Here is a 23,833-nt window from a genome sequence, read left to right as displayed (position 1 = left end):
AACACCTAGCCACCATCCTGGCTCCTCTTGTTGGGAATATGCCACATCACATCAAAAACTCCTAAGATTTTGCTACTAAAGTTGCAGACCTCAAACTAGACTTAGATGAAACCATGGTTTCCTACAATGTCACTTCTCTTTTCACCTGCATTCCCACCACAGAAGCAGGTGAACCTGTTAGAAAACGACTCCTTCAAGACAGCACCTTACTGGATAGAACGAACCTCACCACGGACCAGATTTGCACCCTGCTTGACCTCTGCCTGACTACCACTTATTTCCAGTTTAATGAAAGCTTCTACAGACAGAAGCATGGATACGCCATGGGCTCACCGGTGTCCCCTATTGTGGCCAATCTTTACATGGAGAAAGTGGAACATAAAGCTTTGACCACTTTTTCAGGAGTTACTCCCAGCCACTGGTTCAGATATGTGGATGACACCTGGGTAAAAATCAAAACCCATGAAGTGGAAGCCTTCTCTAAGCACATCAATGCAGTGGATATCAACATCAGTTTCACTCGGGAGGACGTCAGTGGGAATAATCTAGCCTTCCTTCTTGGATTGTGATGTACACATTAGAGAAGACAGAAGCCTTAGCATCGAGGTCTACCGGAAACCCACACACACAGACCAGTGTCCCACACCAACAGGATGACTCAACGACACCTTAGGATTGCTTTTCATCCACGAGAGGATAAATACCTGATACTCTCTATTAGTCAGACAGAACTGAAGAAGCCTTTCAGATGAGAGGTGAAACGTCTTCAAGAATCTTCAAGCAAGTCCATTTGCTCTCTTTGACAACCCACGGTTAAAGTAAATGTATTCAGCTGGTTGCAATCAGTGGACCTTAAAAAAACAGTGAAATGGGTCTTTTCTTTACATTTTGATTGGTTACAACTGCAAGAAAAGTAGAATTAAACCCTTGAACTATATTTTGGAAATATGGGTTCCGTTTCCAAAATGGAAATGGTTCAGGAATGACTATCATTTTCATTCTTGCTTTCTTTATTACAACCCCGATTCCAAAAAAGTTGGGACAAAGTACAAATTGTAAATAAAAATGGAATGCAATGATGTGGAAGTTTCAAAATTCCATATTTTATTCAGAATAGAACATAGATGACATATCAAATGTTTAAACTGAGAAAATGTATCATTTGAAGAGAAAAATTAGGTGATTTTAAATTTCATGACAACACCACATCTCAAAAAAGTTGGGACAAGGCCATGTTTATCATTGTGAGACATCCCCTTTTCTCTTTACAACAGTCTGTAAACGTCTGGGGACTGAGGAGACAAGTTACTCAAGTTTAGGGATAGGAATGTTAACCCATTCTTGTCTAATGTAGGATTCTAGTTGCTCAACTGTCTTAGGTCTTTTTTGTCATATCTTCCATTTTATGATGCGCCAAATGTTTTCTATGGGTGAAAGATCTGGACTGCAGGCTGGCCAGTTCAGTACCCGGACCCTTCTTCTACACAGCCATGATACTGTAATTGATGCAGCATGTGGTTTGGCATTGTCATGTTGGAAAATGCAAGGTCTTCCCTGAAAGAGATGTTGTCTGGATGGGAGCATATGTTGCTCTAGAACCTGGATATACCTTTCAGCATTGATGGTGTCTTTCCAGATGTGTAAGCTGCCCATGCCACACGCACTAATGCAACCCCATACCATCAGAGATGCAGGCTTCTGAACTGAGCGCCGATAACAACTTGGGTCGTCCTTCTTCTCTTTAGTCCAAATGACATGGCGTCCCTGATTTCCATAAAGAACTTCACATTTTGATTCGTCTGACCACAGAACAGTTTTCCACTTTGCCACAGTCCATTTTAAATGAGCCTTGGCCCAGAGGAGACATCTGCGCTTCTGGATCATGTTTAGATATGGCTTCTTCTTTGAACTATAGAGTTTTAGCTGGCAACGGCGGATGGCACAGTGAATTGTGTTCACAGATAATCTCATCTCATCTCATCTCATCTCATCTCATCTCATCTCATCTCATTATCTCTAGCCGCTTTATCCTTCTACAGGGTCGCAGGCAAGCTGGAGCCTATCCCAGCTGACTACGGGCGAAAGGCGGGGTACACCCTGGACAAGTCGCCAGGTCATCACAGGGCTGACACATAGACACAGACAACCATTTACACTCACATTCACACCTACGGTCAATTTTAGAGTCACCAGTTAACCTAACCTGCATGTCTTTGGACTGTGGGGGAAACCGGAGCACCCGGAGGAAACCCACGCGGACACGGGGAGAACATGCAAACTCCACACAGAAAGGCCCTCGCCAGCCCCGGGGCTCGAACCCAGGACCTTCTTGCTGTGAGGCGACAGCGCTAACCACTACACCACCGTGCCGCCGTTCACAGATAATGTTCTCTGGAAATATTCCTGAGCCCATTTTGTGATTTCCAATACAGAAGCATGCCTGTATGTGATGCAGTGCCGTCTAAGGGCCCGAAGATCACAGGTACCCAGTATGGTTTTCCGGCTTTGACCCTTACGCACAGAGATTCTTCCAGATTCTCTGAATCTTTTGATGATATTATGCACTGTAGATGATATGTTCAAACTCTTTGCAGTTTTACACTGTCAAACTCCTGATATTGCTCCACTATTTGTCGGCGCAGAATTAGGGGGATTGGTGATCCTCTTCCCTTTACTTCTGAGAGCTGCTGCCACTCCAAGATGCTCTTTTAATACCCAATCATGTTAATGACCTATTGCTAATTGACCTAATGAGTTGCAATTTCGTCCTCCAGCTGTTCCTTTTTTGTACCTTTAACTTTTCCAGCCTCTTATTGCCCCTGTCCCAACTTTTTTGAGATGTGTTGCTGTCATGACATTTCAAATGAGCCAATATTTGGCATGAATTTTCAAAATGTCTCACTTTCGACATTTGGTATGTTGTCTGAGTTCTATTGTGAATACAATATCAGTTTTTGAGATTTGTAAATTATTGCATTCCGTTTTTATTTACAATTTGTTCTTTGTCCCAACTTCTTTGGAATCGGGGTTATAAGACTCCATGGTGACTCTGTACCTCGACTGGCTATCGTAGCCTGTAGGGAATCGGCCGTCAGACATTCTGTCGCATGTCCCAGACCCGGTGAAATGTAACTGAATTGTCTGGCCAGCCCTAAGGGTCCCATCTGCATCTCATCATTGCTGAGGAGTGTGCTCCCATCACCCAATCAAGCATCCAGCCAGAGCAGGTCATGATATTTTTTACCATATTAACATGCCATTGTTGTGTGTTATGCCTGATGTAAAGACTCTCGTCTCTGCGAGCCTACCACACAGATTTAATACTTGTCATTTTTAGGGCATACCTAACAACCTGTGTTTTCTTTCTCTCTCCCCCCCCCCCCAATCTGTCCCTCTGAGTTACATGTTGATCCTGGGATTGAGATGCTGGCCTCTTCTGCCCCTCGGACCTGCTTGATCCATCCTGGTGCCCTGTGTCTGGTCGGAGTTTTATCGCACCGCTCCTGTGAAGGACGGCCCCATGAGGACAGTTGAGGGTTATACCTGTTAAAACTGTTAATATTATAGTCAGGCTGTCTGTTGTTGCCCAAATGAGGATGGGTTCCCTTTTGAGTCTGGTTCCTCTTGAGGTTTCTTCCTCATGTCATCTGAGGGAGTTTTTCCTTGCCACCGTCGCCACAGGCTTGCTCACTGGGGATAGATTAGGGATAAAATTAGCTCATGTTTTAAGTCGTTCAAATTCTGTAAAGCTGCTTTGCGACAATGTTTATTGTTAAAAGCGCTATACAAATAAACTTGATTTGATTTGATTTAAATTATATTATACCTGTATTATATTTGATGTTAAAAGGACTTTCGTGGGCTCTAGCTTCATACCAATGTCGTGAATTGCCCTACAAAATCAAAGAATCCTGAGCAAATTTTATTGGTCTGATTTGAAACATTTTACAAACAGTTTTGTTTGCGAAACAACTATCTGTGACTATGGTCATAGGTGGCTGGGCTCACAGAATCCATATTGGTGTAACGCCACAGGGTGTTTCTCAGTATCATTCCATTATGATAATATCGTATAATGGAATGATGGAGTGTAAATAGCTGAGTGACTAGATGTCCATGCAATTGCTGATGTAATCCGGTAGTATAGCTTTTATTAGCTGTGGTTTTCTTCAGACAACAGCAACAGACGCTGGACATCTTCACTTGGCTTCACAGTATGTGAACAAAATTTGCTTGTGCCCCAGGTATAAGGTAGCAACGGTTGCTAACATAAATGTGACATCAGTGCAAGGGGTCTATGGTATATTACATCTGCAACCCCAGTTGTCAAGCTCATCGATGTGTTCTAGCATGTCGCACACTTGTTTCTCAAGAGATGCTATCTTAGGCTCAGAGGTTATGGCCGTCACCTCTAACTCAGCAATCCATTTCTTGGCTTCTCCAACTCGAGCCACAACTGCTTGTAGCTATGAGGTCTGCTCTTTAATAACCTCCAAGACCGTGGCAATTTTGGTGTTGATGACTTGAGTGTGGTTATCTGTTACCCGATCCAAAGCTTGAGTAATACCTGGCTCCATAGCACCTAAAGTAGCAACACTGGGTAGCTCTGTGCTAGCATCTAGCTCTCCACCATCATCAGTACCGGAAGGTTTCTTTGAAGATTTTTTCGGTTTTGTGGGCATGTTGTCTGGAGTTTTCAGAAAATAACTGTCCAGGCTCATGTTAAGCTATCTCCTGTTCAAAACTCTGCACTTTTACTGCAAAGACATGGGAAATATACACAAACTGATAAATGCCAGCAGAGTTCACTTACAGCGATGTTTAAAACGTCATCTTGCTCCCCCCAAGAATGTTTTAACAAATCTGTTTTTAATTTATTTTTTAGAAGAATTAACTTCATTTACTCATTACTAAAAATCGAAAAAGTGTCCTTAAATAAAAAGTGTCAACATAAAACAAAAGTAACATTTTATTACATTTTATACATACAGTGGTGCTTAAAAGTTTGTGAACCCTTTAGAATTTTCTATATTTCTGCAAAAATATGACCCAAAACATCATCAGATTTTCACACAAGTCCTAAAAGTAGATAAACAGAACCCAGTTAAACAAATGAGACAAAAATATTATACTTGGTCATTTATTTATTGAGGAAAATGATCCAATATTACATATCTGTGAGTGGCAAAAGTATGTGAACCTTTGCTTTCAGTATCTGATGTGACCCCCTTGTGCAGCAATAACTGCAAGTAAATGTTTCCGGTATCTGTTGATCAGTCCTGCACACTGGCTTGGAGGAATTTTAGCCCATTCCTCCATACAGAACAGCTTCAACTCTGGGATGTTGGTGGGTTTCTTCACATGAATTGCTCGCTTCAGGTCCTTCCACAGCATTTTGATTGGATTAAGGTCAGGACTTTGACTTGGCCATTCCAAAACATGAACTTTATTCTTCTTTAACCATTCTTTGGTAGAACGACTTGTGTGCTTAGGGTCGTTGTCTTGCTGCATGACCCACCTTCTCTTGAAATTCAGTTCATGGACAGATGTCCTGACATTTTCCTTTAGAATTCCCTGGTATAATTCAGAATTCATTGCTCCATCAATGATGGCAAGCCGTCCTGGCCCAGATGCAGCAAAACAGGCCCAAAATATGATACTACCACCACCATGTTTCACAGATGGGATAAGGTTGTTATGCTGGAATGCAGTGTTTTCCTTTCTCCAAACTTAACGCTTCTCATTTAAACCAAATTGTTCTATTTTAGCCTCAGCCGTCCACAAAACATTTTTCCAATAGCCTTCTGGCTTGTCCATGTGATCTTTAGCAAACTGCAGACAAGCAGCAAGTTTTTTGGAGAGCAGTGGCTTTCTCCTTGCAACCCTGCCATGCACACCATTGTTGTTCAGTGTTCTCCTGATGGTGGACTCATGAACATGAACATTAGCCAATGTGAGAGAGGCCTTCAGTTGCTTAGAAGTTACCCTGGGGTCCTTTGTGACCTCGCCAACTATTACACGCCTTGCTCTTGGAGTGATCTTTGTTGGTTGACCACTCCTGGGGAGGGTAACAATGGTCTTGAATTTCCTCCATTTGTACACAATCTGTCTGACTGTGGATTGGTGGAGTCCAAACTCTTTAGAGATGGTTTTGTAACCTTTTCCAGCCTGATGAGCATCAACAATGCTTTTTCTGAGGTCCTCAGAAATCTCCTTTGCTCATGCCATGATACACTTCCACAAACATGTGTTGTGAAGATCAGACTTTGATAGATCCCTGTTCTTTAAATAAAACAGGGTGCCCACTCACACCTGATTTGTCATCCAATTGATTGAAAACACCAGACTCTCATTTCACCTTCAAATTAACTGCTAATCCTAGAGGTTCACATACTTTTGCCACTCACAGATATGTAATATTGGATCATTTTCCTCAATAAATAAATGACCAAGTATAATATTTTTGTCTCATTTGTTTAACTGGGTTCTCTTTATCTACTTTTAGGACTTGTGTGAAAATCTGATGATGTTTTAGGTCATATTTATGCAGAAATATAGAAAATTCTAAAGGGTTCACAAACTTTCAAGCACCACTGTAAATGTGATTACATCAAGGTGTGTGTGTGTGGTTAAATCTGCATAAAATCACCACAAAATACAAATGCACACTTCCTCATAGATTGTGTGTGAAGATCTGCCGTCACTCCCATGCAATCGGATTTCTTGCAGTGACTCCAGTATACAATTGAACTGCTGCCATAGCCACTCCTTTTGGAGGCTTCCATTCAGCTGGGCTACCTCTGCCTTCAAAAGAGTAATCTTATGGCAGTACTTCCTCTTCTGTCTCTCAGGCTTCCGCTTGCTCTTTCTGCCTCTGCGATGAGTTCTCTCTTTGAAAGGCAGAGGGCTCACTGGACAAAAACACCATGTCTTACAGTACCCAAAGAAATGATTTAGGTGGTCATCCAGTCACATTTCCCTCACCTGGACTTCCGTTAGCTAGGCAACAGTACCTCGACAAACACATCCGAGCCTTTGCTCCTGAGCCCTACAAGGACAAGGACGTTTGCCCTAAACCAAACGTGATGCCTCCAGATGGGGTAGATGATGATGAAAAAAAGATGCAGGGAGATAAAGGAGAGGAAGGACAGAGTTGAGGTCATAGATGCAGGTGAAGACGTGGGCCATAGCAGAGAGATTGAAATATATGGAAGATCCAAGGGGGAAAAAAAAGTCATACTTTAAAACAAACAAACAAAAACCCCACCCCTCTACGTTTTGCATATATGCGAACCTGCTTGGAAAAGGTACAGTGAAAAAATTGTGGACATCTGTGAAGCAATCGTGAATGTGTCCATTTTGATATCTTTTTTAAAATGGGCATTGCTAAGGACTTTATATAGTACAACCCCAATTCCATAAATTTCAGACACTGTCCAAAACGCAAATAAAACGCAGAATATAATGATTTGCAAATCTTGGAAACCCTACATTTCACTGAAAATAGTTCAAAGACAATAGCAAATCTTGAAACTGAGCAATTTTATTGTATTTTGAAAAATATACGCTTATTTTGAATTTGATGTCAGCAACACGTTTCAAAAAAGTTGGGACGGGGCATGTTTACCACGATGTTGCATTACCTCTACTTTTAACAATACTCTGCAAACATTTGGGAACTGAAGAGACCAATTGCTTTAGTTTTTGAGAGAGAAATGTTGTCCCATTCTTGCCCGATATACAATTTCAGTTGCTCAACACTTTGGGGTCTCCTTTGTTGTATTTTGAACATCGTAATGCACCAAAAGTTTTAAATGGGAGACCGGTCTCGACTGCAGGCAAGCCAGTTTAGCACCCAGACTCTCTTACTATGGAGCCATGCGGTTTAAATGCGTAGAAAGCAGTTTGGCATCATCTTGCGGAAAGAAGGAAATCCTTCCCTGAAAAAGGTTTTGCCTGGATGGTAGCATATTGCTCTGAAACGTGTGGATATCATTCAGTATTAATGATGCCTTCCCAGATGTACAAGCTACCCACGTCATGTGCACTAATGCACCCACATACCATCACAGATGCTGGCTTTTGAACTGTGCACTGATAAGCCGGATGGTCCCTCTCCTCTTTAGCCTGAAGGATGTGGTGTCCATGATTTTTAAAAAGAATTTCTACTTTTGATTCGTCAGAACTTGGGACAATTTTCCACTTCATCTCAGTCCATCGTAAAAGAGCTCGGGCCCAGAAAAGGTGGTGGTATTTCTGGATATTGTTTATAACTGGTTTTGATTTGCATTTGTGGATGCAGTAATGAACTGTTGTCACAGATTATGGTTTTCTGAAGTGTTCCTGAGCCCATGCAGTGATTTCCACTGAAGACACGTGTCTGCTTTTAATGCAGTGTCGCCCGAGGGCCTGAAGATCACAGGCATCCAATGTCCACTTTCAGCCTTGTCTTGCATACAGAGATTTCTGCAGATTCTGTGACTCTTTTAATGATATTATGGACCATAGATGATGTGATCCCCAAATCCTTTGCAATTTTATGTTGAGGAATGTTATTCTTAAAATTCTTGCACTGCTTGCTCACAGTCTTTCATAGAATTGTGAACCCCTCCTTATTTTTACTTCTGAGAGACTCCGCCTCTCTGTGATGCTCTTTTTATACCCAGCCATGTCACTGACCCGTTGCCAATTAACTGAATTAGTTTTTTTTTTAAACATTACACAATGTTTTTCAGTCTTTTCTTGCCCCATCCCAACTTTTCTGAAATGTGTCTTTGTATTATTTTCAATTAAATATAGGGTTTCCATGATTAGCAAAAATCATATTTTGTTATTTACGTTTTACACACACACTGTCCCAAATTTTTTGGAATTGGGTTTGTAAACTACCCAAGCAAATTTCTTCATTTCTGACTTAAGAAAAGTTAACTCTGACTACTTCAATACTCATGTCTCAGCAGTGTATTTATTGAATTTCTTGATCTATTCATCATGGGAAAACATTTTTAAAGGTCTTTCATGAAAACACAATCACTGAATCTTGAAAACAATAATGGGTGGGCAGAGTTTTAGCTAAAATTTCAGATTACCATTTAAAAAAAAAGGAATAGAAAAAGATATCTTAACTTGACAAATTTCCATGTCAAGAGCTGTTGGTTTTATTGTTAGGGCATTTGTGTTTCCAAAACAATCCTGAATGAATAAAGGTCCTTCCAAATTGTCCACAATGATAGGGCTTCTGTTCTTTATGAATCTGCAGTTGGCTATGGAAGGCACTTGGGTGACGAAAACTCTTCCCACACTGTCCACAATGATACAGCTTCTCTCCTGTGTGGATACGTTCATACCGTTGGAGATGACCCTGACGAGCAAAACTCTTCCCACACTGTCCACAATGATACAGTTTCTCTCCTGTATGGATACGCTCATAATAGTGGAGATGACTCCATCAAGTAAAACCCTTCCCAAACTGTCCACAGTGATACGGCTTCTCTCCTGTGTGGATATGCTCATGCCGTTGGAGATTACTCCGACAAGTAAAACTCTTCCCACATTGTCCACAGCAATATGGCTTCTCTCTTGTGTGGACACGCTCATGCTGTTGGAGATTACTCCGACAAGTAAAACCCTTACCACACTGTCCACAGTGATGTGGCTTCTCTCCTGTGTGGATACGCTCATGCAGTTGAAGATAACTCTGAGAAGTAAAACTTCTCCCACACCGTCCACAGTGATACGGCTTCTCTCCTGTGTGGATGCGCTCATGCTGTTGGAGAGTACTCTTCCAAGCAAAACTCTTCCCACACTGTCCACAGTGATGCGGCTTCTCTTCTGCGTGGATGCGCTCATGCTGTTGGAGAGTACTCAGACAAGTAAAACCCTTACCACACTGTCCACAACAATACGGCTTTTCTCCTGTATGGATACGCTCATGATAGCGGAGATGACTCCGCTGAGTAAAACGCTTCCCACACTGTCCACAGTGATACAGCTTCTCTCCTGTGTGGATGTGCTCATGCTGTCGGAGAGTGCTCTGCTGAGTAAAACTCTTCCCACACTGTCCACAGTGATGCGGCTTCTCTCCTGTGTGGATACGCTCATGTTGTTGGAGATGACTCTGCTGAGTAAAATTCCTCCCACACTGTCCACAGTGATACGGCTTCTCTCCTCTGTGGATACGCTCATGCCGTTGGAGAGTACTCTTAGAAGTAAAATTCCTCCCACACTGTCCACAGTGATGCGGCTTATCTCCTGTGTGGATATGCTCATGCTGTTGGAGATAACGCTTAGAAGTAAAACTCCTCCCACACTGTCCACAGTGATGCAGCTTCTCTCCTGTGTGGATGCGCTCATGCTGTCGGAGAGCACTCTGCTGAGTAAAATTCCTCCTACACTGTCCACAGTGATACAGCTTCTCTCCTGTGTGGATGCGCTCATGCTGTCGGAGATTACTCTGCTGAGTAAAACTCTTCCCACACTGTCCACAGTGATGCGGCTTCTCTCCTGTGTGGATACGCTCATGTTGTTGGAGATGACTCTGCTGAGTAAAATTCCTCCCACACTGTCCACAGTGATACGGCTTCTCTCCTGTGTGGATACGCTCATGCCGTTGAAGAGAACTCTTAGAAGTAAAATTCCTCCCACACTGTCCACAGTGATGCGGCTTCTCTCTGATATGGATGCACTGGTGATATTTTAATTGGCGACTCTTCATAAAACTTTTCCCACAATCTGAGCAGTGGTACACCTGGAAAACAATGAAATGATTCAAGATGCTTCACTCACATACACATTATAGACACATATACACAGAGAAAGTGCAAGAGAGAGAGAGAGAGAGAGAGAGAGAGAAAGAAAAAGACTATTACTTGGTTGCACAAAGATACCGATATGAAGTTTATGTTCGAGTAGTGAATGTATCATGCAGAGTGAATAAGTGATATTTTTCAGCATGAGAAAACAAGCTTCATCACGCTACCATGAAAATGTTGTATCAAAGACATATGCATAAAAAATATTCAATTTAATCAAAAGAATTTAAACTTTGAACCAGGTCACCATATTGTCAACATGCCAAGTCAGCAGGAAAACACTGGGAGTGAAGATATTGGCAAAAGTCACTCTGATCCGCAATGTATTTTGGATGAAAAATTCGAGTTTTTCAACAAGAATCTAAACTTCATACCTTCAAGCCAACATGATTTTTTTTTTATTATACAGACACAAAGTACCCAAATTTATCAAAACAATTCATTGATGCCCTCACAAGTGACATATTGAGAAATGTGTCACGGTTGGAGTTCTCCGTGTTCCCGATGTTGTTTTACCGCATTTTTTTTCATACAAACGGTGTTATAGATTTCCATTATATGACTTCTGCATTATCAAGTCAGCACACAAACATTTTAGAGTTCCAAGCATTTGTTTTCCTGCATAAAATTAAATGTTACAAAAAATAAAGTTTGTGTCTGAGCAGCATATTCCATAACAGAGCACTTTTCAGATTAAAAAAGAAAAAACAATGAAGGCTACTGGGTTTTGCTGCAAAATTAAGAAGCAAGTGTGACAAAGTGTCCAGAAGAACTGTGGCTGCAAGATGCTCAGTCAAACCTACAACTCCTTTCTTCATCAAACTGCACTCATTGTACCTGAGGGTTTTTTCAGGGCTCCAGACTAACTTTTTGCACTGGTGCGCCTAACTTTTTTTTTTAGGTGCACCAGCCCAAAAGTTAGGTGCACCAATTTTTTTTTCAACTCTATCACATATGACATTTAACATCGGCGTTTCACAGATATTTTTTTTATTTCTGTAAAATACATTGAGAACAAATAACTTGAAAATCATTTGGCAAACAAACAGTCGTCATTAAGACAGCACAAATAAAACAACAAGACAAGGTTAACACTCCTCTCTAATAGTCATAGACATGCTGTATGTCAGCATACAATGCAAATGCATATGTAAAACAGAACAAAACATGGTAATCGATAAGAACATTACCTTTTACTCCAAGTGTGTGTGTGTGCGTGCGCGCGTGTGTGTGTGTGTTCAAGCCTCAGATGACCAACTCTTGTAATGTGGCCTTCTTGCCCTTTGGCCTTGGCTGAACCAGGCTGCCACACTCTCCCTCGCGTCAAAGTCCTCCAGACTTGGCCCCTCTACACGAATTCTTAAGTCTCCAACTGTGGATGGATGAAGGGATGCCCGTGCATCAGATTTTATTCTTTTTTGCGTGGAGAACCCCCTCTCGCACACTGCAGCTGAGACTGGGAGGACCAGCATAATTTGAACAAGGTGTAGGACGTTCTGGGAAATGCATCCAAGAAGTTAAATTCAGCAATGTTAATATAGCAAACTGACACAAACTTAAATTATATATATATCCCAGATAGCAAATGATGTTATTTCAATGTTGATATTTGGTCAAGATGGTTGATTTACAGTTATAGTTGAACACTGATGGTGGATCAACCATTAATCAACCACTGATAAAATAAAAAGTAGAAAAAATGTGTTCGAATCAATGTAATGGTTGAAGGAAACATTTGATCAATGTTGAATATATGTTGATTTTGTTGTCATCATACACTGCACCACTGGACGGGAGCCTGGGGTGCACTCTGGGTGAGACCATTTTGTGGGAGGGGGGTTTCCTATATTTCATTGAATTTCATTTATTTAATTTAGAATTTTAATAGAGCACAAGGAACTATGAAGAATAGATTATTAATTATGGTTATGTGCAAATCTTGTGAGTGCAACATGTAAGGAAAAAACGAACAGAAAATTCTACCGTACCGGCCGCTATTTGGAATGGTCCAAATAACCGTCTCTCAGAAGAACTTTCAGAAGAGCTCGAGCTCCGTTGACGATGAGACTTGTGACCATAGACTGTCCGTGCTTGCGACTGAAGAAATTTGCTTCAACAACACTGGCCAGTTCTCCTCTTTGTGGTAGTGTGGTTAAAAATAGTGGTTAAGTGAACATGTGCTTGTACACATGGTACTCTGATGGACAAGAACCCCATCCCACCTCACGCCCAGTGTTCCTGGCATAGGCTCCAGATTCACCACCATACTGAGTAGGATAAAACAGTGACTGAGGATTACTATCCAGACTTATTATGACATGTTATGTATTCTCATCTCATTATCTCTAGCCACTTTATCCTTCTACAGGGTTGCAGGCAAGCTGGAGCCTATCCCAGCTGACTATGGGCGAAAGGCAGGGTATCTACACCCTGGACAAGTCGCTAGGTCATCACAGGGCTGACACATAGACACAGACAACCATTCACACTCACATTCACACCTATGGTCAATTTAGAGTCACCAGTTAACCTAACCTGCATGTCTTTGGACTGTGGGGGAAACCGGAGCAAATATTCAAATATTTTGTTAGTCAGGCAGTTATTTGAATTGTACAGTAAATTTAACTGCTCGTACTGTATTTAGGCAATATTTTATTGTCCAGGTAAAGACTGTATAATCCTTTCTGGTTCATATCATATCTGGTTCATGTCCACAGACAGGCCTTTCCATCATTGTGTACGGTGAAACATCAACAGCAACCCAATTTCTCATGGTGGTGCAGTGGTTAGCACGGTCACCTCACAGCAAGAAGGTTCCAGGTTCGAACCCAGTGGCTGGCGAGGGCCTTTCTGTGTGGAGTTTGCAAGTTCTCCCCATGTCTGTGTGGGTTTCCTCCACAGTCCAAAGATGTGCAGTTAGGTTGACGTGGGGCGGCCTTGGGCTGAGGTGGCCTTGAGCAATTCCCAAATAGCAAAAATCAGTTGAATCAACATTGAAATAGCGTTTGGCAGAAAACATTGAAATAATGTTGAAATGATATTGAAAGTGTCCCCTTGAATTTGGGTTGAATTTTCAACCCTATCAGCATTGAATCAATAGTGATTCAACCATCATCTAAATAGAAATGTCTATTTAGATGATGGTTGAATCACTATTGATTCAATGCTGATAGGGTTGAAAATTCAATGTTGATTCAACCCAAATTCAAGGGGACACTTTCAATATCATTTCAACATTATTTCAATGTTTTCTGCCAAACGCTATTTCAATGTTGATTCAACTGATTTTTGCTATCTGGGATATATATAAAATGTACCTTGAAATCAGTGCAGTAGGGCTCCCTTGTTAGTATCATCTCCCAAAGGCTGAGGTAGGTCTTGTCCATGAAGAGTTGTGAAATCAGCAATTTGAGACCTTGAAATTCCTCCTTGGCTTGGTTTATGTCAACAGAATTTCTGAAAATAATTACACAGATAATCAGTTCACATTCACAGCATACCTATTATCAGACATATTACATTGTCGAAGTAATTCACTATCTACCTTTGAAGAACTATGGAGAAGTGATTGAGCAGAAAGTCCAGATCCTCTGCACCATAGTCTACAAGGTCTTCTCTCATTTCAGGCCAGCATTCGTGGTTAAAAATATTAAAGGCCTTGACAGCCTGTGTTGTGCTCACCAGGGAATGCTCCCCTACTGTAAGAAAAGCTACATTTTAGTAAATGCACAATGTGCATAATTAACAGCAGTTTTGTAGAGGATGTGGTAACTACACTTGCCTAGGATGCTGCTAAATCTGGCCTTCAGGTGGTTCAACGTTGACACAATTGTTGCACCCATTGCTTTTTTAATTTGGTGCCAGCAAGTCCACCCGTCAGCTCGGATGCCTCACCTTTGAGCGGTATTGTCTGTGTTGCAAACCAGATGTTTTAAATGTTGGAAATGTTTGTACAAATACACTGTTCACTGTGTAAGTGCTAGACAAAACCATCTGTATACCTGGAATGTGTATGTTGTTTCCTGTGTATGCTGCCGCTGCCTCTTCTGCTGTGTCAGGTCAGCCAAGAACTCTGCTAGTCTTCCGCCCGGCTTAGGCCTTGCAAGCATTGCCTCTGTTGTCATCAGCAGCTTGTCAAGGCCGCACACTGCCTGTTTACATTTAACATTAAGGTATTAATAACACAGCTAATGTCCAGAAACACATCTCCAGCTCAGGTTTACTTATATCTCTTACTTGTGGTAGGATGACCTCGTCTTTTTGAAGTAAGAGGCTGAAATGGCTAATTCCACTGAATAGATCAGTGATAAAATGGCAAAAGGCCACAAAAGTGGAATCCTCCATTGACTTGTTGACCTGTATCGTAAAACAATAGTCACATAGTATAATACAGATTAGCTAGTTTCATTAAACAAATTCAAGGGTATAAACAACTAATTTAGTGACAATATGTACTGGCCTTTGCAGCCCGGCCTACAATGTCTGCATTGGTAGCACTCCCGGCCAAATGGTCCATATGGTAGTATACAGCAGTGAATTGCCCTGGCTTCAGAAATGTTTCCAGTGCTCTAGACACATGTGGGAGCCACCTTGTCCCCTTCACTCCACTGGGCATCAAAGGGCTTATCCCCAAGTCAGCTCCAATGGCCCTCAGCTCCCTCATTGATTTTGGGCTGAAATGGTAGGTTTTCCAAATCAGATGCAGAAGGTCATACAACTGGCCGATTAGCGGATTTTCCCTTTGCACAGACAACATTGCCAATTCCAATCTGAAAAGAAGCACAATTTCACATGTAGCCATATCAATTCGATTCAGTAATATGACCCTTGGGTAAGTTCTAATTTGAAGAGAAAGCTGGTCTCACCTGTGAGGCATGCAGTGGAAAGGGATAATGTGGTCCCCTGCCTCCCTCTGCATCAGGGCTATGACGCCGCCTTTGCTTCCCAGATTTACTGCCGCACCATCCGCACCCAGGGCAACTGTCTTATGTAGCCAGTCACAGCACTGCTCCCCAAGAGCTTCAAATGCCTGCTTTGAGGCTGCATAAAGTCCTATGAAGAAATTATGAAGGCAAAAAATGACTAGGGTCTATGAAATCAATATTTTTAATATAATGCAATCCACTTTTGATTTTTCAATATATCCTATTTAAGTAGAATATTACACCACAATAATAATTATACTATTATATAACTATAATGATAAATATAATGTTGCAGAATATTGCTGATTGTAAATATACCGAGTTTGCGATGAAAAAATGATTAGCTATATTATTATGACGACCACTAGAGGGAGCATCTTACCTTGCGCATGTCCATGTTCAACTTCGACGTGACCGATCAACAGGTTGACAGGCTTCCCTCTCCGCAAGCAACGTCCAAAGACGATGACGCACTCTCTCGAGGAAACATCCGTGTCTCCGTCAATGAGAAGTGACATATATTGGCTGCTCGCTATCTCCACACTCGTTTTCCCCTTTAGGGTGTCTGTTATAACCCCTATAAACTGGGCGCAGGCCATGTCATTGCTATATGTTGGATTTATAGCCAGCCCATTTTTTTTGTGAAGGATAACTTCTGAACGAAACTTAGTGAACGGGAGTTCCTCTCTGGCTATGTTATATGCGATGTTAAATTTGGCAATCATCTCGGCCTCTTCAGCTGACCTATTAGCAGCTGTCTGGCGCTGAAAAGCATCGGGAAGGGGTGAAACTTGCGCAGTGCATTTATCCCGGCATGATATACAGTTGAAACCGTATATTTACATACACTTTAGGAAAAGACACAATCTTTTTTTTTCTCATAGTCAGACATGAAATCAGACATTCACTTTAACTTTTTCATGTCTGTCTGAATATTTAAAATTATTTCAATGTACTTAATGCCAAATTAATCAGAGAAGGAGTTTTTTATTTAATATTTTAATTGCTTTTATCAAATCAGAAGTTTACATACACTGCAGTTTGTTTGCCTTTAAACAATGTAGGAATGCCCAGATGATGATGTCATGTCTTTGGAAGCTTCTGATAGGTTAATTGGCAACATTTGAATTAATTGGAGACACACCTGAGACACACACCTGTGATTGTATTTTAAGGAACACCTCAAACACGGTGCTTCCTTGTACACAACATGGGTAAACCTAAAGAAATTGATCAAGATCTCAGACTAAGAATGGTTAACTTGCACAAGTCTGGCTCATCTTTGGGGGGAATTTCAAGAAGCCTGAAGGTGCCACGGTCTTCAGTTCAAACCATTATACGAAAGTATAAACAATGTGGGAATGTCGAGCCATCATACAGCACAGGAAGGAGACGGATTCTGAGTCCCAGAGATGAGCGGGTTCTGGTCAGTGCTGTGCATAAGAACCCAAGAATGAATGCAAAGGACCTCGTGAAGATGATGGCTGAAGCTGGTAAGAGTGTGTCACTGTCCACGGTGAAACGAGTTCTGCACCAACATGGGCTGAAAGGCCACTCTGCCAGGAGAAAGCCATTACTCCAACACAAACATAAACAGGCCAGATTACAGTTTGCAAATGAACACAGGGGAAAGGATCTCAATTTTTGGAGACATGTCTTGTGGTCGGATGAAACTAAAATTGAGCTGTTTGGCCATAATCAACAATGATATGTTTGGAGAAAAAAAGGAGACGCTTACAATCCTAACAACACCATACCAACAGTGAAACATGGCAGAGGCAGCATCATGTTGTAGGGTTGTTTTGCTGCAGGAGGTACTGGTGCACTTCACAAAATCAATGGAGTAATGAAGAAGGAACAGTATGTGGAGATACTGAACCAACACCTGAAAGCATCTGCCAGGAAGTTAAAGCTTGGCCGCAAATGGGTCTTCCAAATGGACAATGACCCGAAGCACACCGCCAAACTGGTCAAAAAATGGCTTGATGACAACAAAGTCAATGTTTTGGAGTGGCCATCACAAAGCCCCGACCTCAACCCTATTGAGCATTTGTGGGCAGAGCTGAAACGACATGTGCATGCAAAGCAGCCAAAAATTATGGCCCAGTTATACCAGTTCTGTCAAGAGGAATGGGCCAAAATTCCTGTCAAGTATTGTGCAAAGCTTGTTGAAGGTTATCCAAAATGTTTGACCCAAGTCAGACAGTTTAAGGGCAATTGTACCAAGTACTGATGAAGTGTATGTAAACTTCTGATTTGATAAAAGCAATTAAAATATTGAATAAAAAACTCCTTCTCTGATTAATTTGGCATTAAGTACATTGAAATAATTTTAAATATTCAGACAGACATGAAAAAGTTAAAGTGAATGTCTGATTTCATGTCTGACTATGAGAAAAAAAAAGATTGTGTCTTTTCCTAAAGTGTATGTAAATATACGGTTTCAACTGTATGTTTCGCGGATGCACTGTGTTTAAGTGTCTCAATTCGAAATGTATTGCACCCGGTAACAAAAGAAGTATTGCCTGCCATGGTCTTTCCGCACTCCTTGCAATACATGCAGAACATAATGTTCTCCTCTTTACTATGCCTCAGCCAAGGAAACTGACTAAGCCATTCTCTTCGAAACGTGTACGTCTTTTTCTTTAGCTCGGGTTCATTTACCGTTTCTGCTGTCTCTGCTGTGGTCTCGTCATCTTTGTCTTTCTGTCCCTCCACGGACACAGAGGCCCTTGCACTAGGAACAAAAAAACTATCTATAGTTCGTTTCATTGTACTAGTTCATGACTAACATTTAGCTACATGAATGAAATGTGTTCAGCTATCCCAGTCAGAGAACTCCTGCGGTCGAATTCCCGCGGTCGAACAAATGACGTACAATGCTTTGACAGGCCCCCATTTCGACTGGATACTGAAACCTTTGTTTTGAAATTATACACAATTACGGCTTGGGAATACTTTATGGTTGTGTTCTTTTTGTGGTTGACGGAAAGAGACTAGCATAGCATTGGAGCTGGACAAGGTTAGTGTGGGATGCCGTGGCGCTTCATGACTCGTAACATTTAATGATGCTTTATTATCTCGAGCTTCCATTTACTCAACGATGTCGCTGTCTAATTGTATCAGTCGGTTTGTTGCTGAATCACAGCAAAGCCGAGCGTAGCCTGTGCACCACTGCACTATGCAGAACAGTCTGCGCACACCGCTGTAAACAGTTAGGTCTGGCAACGTTCGATCCCATTGTTTTAAAGGCAGGTAGCCTACTCAAGCGGCCGAATGTTGATGTTTTGATCTACGGACGTGGTGGCTATGATATATTTGCAGCTTACAAGCATTACCCATTTGTGGGGTAAAATGGAAAGGTTAGTCTCGCGTCCCCCACGCCCACCTCTCCCTCAGACAGCTGGTCGCACCGGTGCGACCAAAGATTTTTTTAAGGCGCACCACTCCGAAATTAAGGCGCACGTGCGACCAAATTGGTCGCACTCTGGAGCCCTGATTTGGACATTTTCTCAAAATTTAACAAGGTAATCTTTGAGTGTGTGTGTTAGTCCAAGTGAATGTGCTACATATAAGTTAGTGACAACTCTACCCAAAGAGTTGGATTGATGAGACAAGATAGAAAGAAAATCTGAACGTACCGGTAGTGTAACTCTTTCCCTTTGGACGCATAATAGAACCTCCCATTGCTAGGGCTACACATGGAGTAATGCATATTTGCATAAAAGAAAACAAACTTCCACATACAAGTTATAATTTTATTGAACTGTGAAACTGTGGCCCATAACCTCTTAACAGGTACACAGATTTGCACTAAACCTTGTGTGTCAACACTTCACATTAGGTACAAGATCTGATTACATTTTGTCGGCCAACACTTTCAAGATGGCCAACCTTTTGTTTGTGGAATAATCTTTTGAACAGGTGAACAGATTTGCACAAAAAATCTTATGTGCTTAGGTACATCAACTCATTACATTTAGATCAGGTCAAATGGCAAACACGAACCCACACACACACACAAAGCGCACCAGGCGCACGCACACATGGGTGCACACACACATGACAAAGACAAGACACACACCCTAAAGATACAAAACACAGATAACTCAAGCCCTATTTTGGCAGTCTCTCAACACATTGCCACGTTTGCTTAAGATAGTCATTTGCACCAGTCCTGTAGTCGTGAAGGCCCGTGGGCAGAGTCAACACCTTCCTCCCAGAGATCAGTGTTTTAGAGGGTTAATCTTAATCATTTGAACAGTTCAACAGATTTGCTCATCACATTTTGGATGCCTCAAATGGCGTGCACACAACGCATTACATGTGCCTCAGTTGTTTGACCTTTTCTTCGATCAACTTTTCAATGAACGCCTCTCGCCGATTGCCATCTACCGCCTTTAGCCAGTCTTTAAAATCAGGTTCCTCCAGCCAGAGGTCTGAAAATTTGCATTTCCCCATTGTTTAATTATCGTGCAGATGTCGCCAGTCGGGTCAACAGATAGATTCGACTAGAGCCGTATAAACAAAGTCAGTCTCGTACTAAACAATCTCTGATATAAATTTATACTGGATTCGACCGTTATTGGAATTCAATGCGCATGCGCCACCAACTCCTCACTGCGGTCCTCCTCGATACATAAAAATAAATTCGCCCAAATGTAGTAATTTATGGATATTATGGCATGCAGGTTAATTAAACGAATTAGAAAACACATAGGCCCAGTTGGATGGGGGTCAAAAAAAAAAATTTACTACCACGTCAGATTACGTTTACTACCTTTTACTGGCCATAAGTTAGCCTATTTTAATTAACTACCTTTTACTACCTTTTAAAACCCCCCGGGAACCCTGCATGAGGATGGTGGGGCATGTCATATGATGTTAGATCAACTCCTGAAGGAATAATTAATTCAGAAAAGATATGGTTAGGTGTTTGAATTAATTTAAATCTGTTTTTCCTATATAATAGAGATACAAAAGTATTAGCCATGCACTTCATAACCCTTCTCACAATGTATTCTTCATGGGTAGTGGGTGGGATATGTCAAAATGTCAGGTCACATCATCATTAAGGTATATGCTTTCAGAAATTATATTGAGTATTATACAACAGTTAGGTCCGGTCGAACTATTTCTGAATTTCTGATTAGACGAGACGCATTCTAAGCGTCACTGGGAGTGGAGATATCCACTGATATCACACTGGTCACTCTTTACAGCTAGTAATCACTCCGCATTTTCCACTGAGCTAACTGATGAGAAAGTTCTGTTAGGACCTTTCTCCGTTTATTGTACCCTAATGAGTTTCATATTTTCTTGTATGCGTAGTGTTGTTGTCATTCGCGGTACGTGGGTTACATCTACTGGTCAATATTGATATTGCAGACAGTTTACAATCAGAAACATTAGTTTTTCTAAAACGTTAGTTTTTTGTTGGATGCAGTAGGCTATACAGTCATTGGTTGGATGTATGGAGTGCTGTCTCGCTAGGTTCCGGTAGTAGCTCTAAGTTATGTTTTACTTTCTGTGTATGCTAGGCAACAAAATGAAAGCTAATAGTTTTGTAAAGTGATAGGCTTTAGAAAGTAAACAACTTGTGTGTTAGCATTACTAGCAGGTCAGCCTAGCTCGCGTTTTCGCCTGTGTGCTATTGAGTTTAGTGATGTACTTAATTTGTTTCTTTTAGTTTTACGGAAATCGAGGATGAACACATCTGTATAAGTTTGAAGTCTTCAGTAAAGATCCACAATCTAAACCGTTCGCTATCTGTCTATTTTTTGATACATCGCTAGGGCAGAATAGTTCCATTCACTGCTTGGGAATATACTTTCAGAAAAGATGGTTTAGATGGTTGAATCCGTTTTCCTTGATGGTACAATAGCTCAATACATATTTGACAAGATGACTTGATTGTGAGTCTTTCTTGAGCGTAAGTAAAAATGACTTCTATGATTTGCTATAAAATGCTGCATCGACAACCTATGCCCCTCCTTTGTCACCCTAAGGAAAAATCTCTGGAGCCGCCATTGGCGGGGGCCTCAGAGCTGGCTGCGGCCATGGAGATGAACAAGATGCTAATAGGAAGATAAGACAGTTCAATGACAAATGAAAGTTAGGGCGAGATTGGCTAGTTCATAGCAAAACCGAAAATACCCTGTACTGCGAAGACTGAAGAAAGTCTGGCAAAGACCGGCACCAGTAATTTTAAACTCGAAACTATAAAGGACCACGAAAAGTCAAATGCACACATCGGTACTATAACATCAAAACCGGCGAAGACAGCTAGTTCACTACAGGACAGCATTGCTTTCAGTCTCTGGCTGTCACGAAGTCGGCTGAGCTGGAGAGGATGGAGCTGCTGGTTAGAAACGTTCACGCGATTGGAAAAAAGTTGATCTCGCCCCAGCTATCAACTGATGGCCTGCTGGAAGCCTCTTGTCACGAAGACCATTTTTCATGGACCATTCAGACTCATCTGATGATGAATGTAATGAGGACATTTCATGTCTCTCTCTACACATGTTCACACACACACACACACACACACACACACACACACACACTATTAATAGATAATATACATAATAATACTTGATAATACACAATACTTGCATATCAAAACATCAAATGTTTTTCAATGATAAATGTTTTGAATTGGACTTTTTAATATTAGAATCAGTTCAGTTGTACTGAATGTTATTTTTCATACTGTAAGGGGCTTGAATTTGAGTTCAATAAACAGAATACTCTGTTTATATTTTTTTCTGAATTGGTTGCATGTTTTCATCTAGGGAACTTACCTTAACAGCACTGAATACTTAAGTGCTACTGTAGAGATACATTATACGCTGCCATTCATAATTAAATTCTAGATCTTCCGAACTTTAACGTATAATGGTGAAGAAAAAACTGCGATTTCCTGGCAACAAAATTGTGGCTAGTGAAAAGGCCGAATGGCTAGTGACTCGGGAAAACCACTAGCCACGGTGGCCGGGAGCAAAAAAGTTAATGTAAAGCCCTGGTGTGTAGATGTACATATTAGGATTTATTTCTAATTCTTTGTCGTTAACACTTCTAGTTTGGAATTTTTTAATGAGAAAGAGAGAGAAATCAAATATACCATGCACTGAGAGGCTCCAGTTGAAATTATGGATTCTCTGAGGTGACTGACAGAGGACTATTTTCTTCAGGGCGCCCCTCAGAGAATCCATCATTTCAACTGGAGCCTCTTGATGAATAGCACTTTCAAATATAGACAGATTTGGCAGAAATTTGGTCAGTTCAGCCATCTAAACATTTATTATATTGTGTAAGGATATAAATGCAAAAGTCAGCAGTCTTTTATTATTAGTTTGAACACCTTATGCTGTCGAGAACTGGTTACACCAGGATATAAATAAGTGCACAGAGTTAGAGAGAGAGAGAGAGAGAGAGAGAATCAGACCCATGAATAAACTTTACCTTTGAGGCAGCAGCAGGAGTCTGTGGAGATTTTCCTAAAGAGCGCCGTCTGGACTTTGATTTCATTATAAAAGGTGAAAAGAATCAGGACACTGGAAGAAGAAAAACACAGAAACTCACGAGTCCAGGATCTCCACTACCTGTTAACTGTGGGAAGTTTCACATTAACTCACCTTTAATGATATTACACAGAAAATCAACTTCAAATACCCAGACAGAGAATGAAGCGCTCTCTTCCACAGAAAGCTCCAAGCCCAGATCAGTGGTGTCCAGGAATTAGTTCTTCTTCGAAGTAGTTTGACGGTTGGTCAACAACGAATCGGTGCATTACCACCACCTAGAGGTATGGAGTGCAGCTCAGAGCGCCACAAACCTCATCTCCTCACACTCTGAGGTCCTGGGGCTGTCAGACACTCTGTGGCAGTCTTCTTCTTCTTCTTCTTTTTAATGGCAGATTATCACAATCTGTGTATACCGCCACCTACTGTACAGGAGTGTGTGAAGGGACTGGACAGATTCTATGTCAGATTACTCATCTCATCTCATCTCATTATCTCTAGCCGCTTTATCCTTCTACAGGGTCGCAGGCAAGCTGGAGCCTATCCCAGCTGACTACGGGCGAAAGGCGGGGTA

The 23,833-nt window shown here is 41.4% G+C and overlaps 1 long non-coding RNA gene and 1 pseudogene across 1 annotated transcript; both read right to left on the bottom strand.

The window, feature by feature from the left end:
- Positions 1-9,134: 9,134 nt before the first annotated feature.
- LOC132885874 (zinc finger protein 850-like) overlaps positions 9,135-23,833 on the bottom strand; it is a 78,357-nt pseudogene continuing 63,658 nt past the window's right edge.
- LOC132881690 (uncharacterized) lies at positions 19,481-23,498 on the bottom strand. Its single transcript, XR_009654064.1, has 3 exons — positions 23,374-23,498; positions 23,201-23,292; positions 19,481-22,252 (listed from the first exon to the last, which is right to left on the bottom strand). It is a non-coding gene; the product is annotated as an uncharacterized LOC132881690 (long non-coding RNA).

This window comes from Neoarius graeffei, chromosome 1, assembly GCF_027579695.1.
Source record: "Neoarius graeffei isolate fNeoGra1 chromosome 1, fNeoGra1.pri, whole genome shotgun sequence".
Classification (NCBI taxonomy): Eukaryota; Metazoa; Chordata; class Actinopteri; order Siluriformes; family Ariidae; genus Neoarius; species Neoarius graeffei.
This window is presented reverse-complemented; position numbering and strand designations above follow the sequence as displayed.